This window comes from Plasmopara halstedii (assembly GCF_900000015.1).
Source record: "Plasmopara halstedii genome assembly, contig: Scaffold_323, whole genome shotgun sequence".
In the NCBI taxonomy this organism is placed as follows: Eukaryota; Oomycota; class Peronosporomycetes; order Peronosporales; family Peronosporaceae; genus Plasmopara; species Plasmopara halstedii.
This window is the reverse complement of record NW_020187244.1, coordinates 2,314,673-2,315,269: the sequence shown is the minus strand read 5'-3', so window position 1 is coordinate 2,315,269 and position 597 is coordinate 2,314,673.

Below are 597 nucleotides of genomic sequence, written 5' to 3'. Positions count from 1 at the left end.
GTGACGCTATCGAGACTGAGCAGCACTTGTTCTTCGACTGTACGCTCCCATCGCAGCTCTGGGGGCAGGTGCTTGAGCTGGTATCACCGTTCTTCGTTGAGCGTCCGAGGTGGCTCGATATTGCTTTGGCCAAGAAGAAGCGCGTACGCGACGATTGGGAAGCCTGTGAAGACGTGGTTGGCAACGTCTGGCACACTCTTCACGCAGTAACAATCCACTTCTTGTGGTCTGACCGCGATCGGAGTCTGTTCGACGGACGACAACTCACACCGGCGCTCGCAGCAATCCAGGTGATTTTCACGACTTTTTTCGCTCATATTCGGTACCTCCAGCGGCGCCTACTCGCGGAGGACGCAGTTGAACGACTGTTTAAGGTGGTGCAAAAGCTGAAGACTAACCCGGCATTCGGTGATTTTGTCAAACGCTTTCCAGGTATCACAAATGTGCGCGATCCTGCATAAAATCATACTTTTTTTTAAAAAATGATATGCGAAAATGGGAGGGTATAAATTTTGAAAGGTTATTTGGGAGCTTTTCAGCCACGTGTCATTTCCCAATTTTCGACTCCTGCGCAAGCAACCCCGGCACCTCCCCACA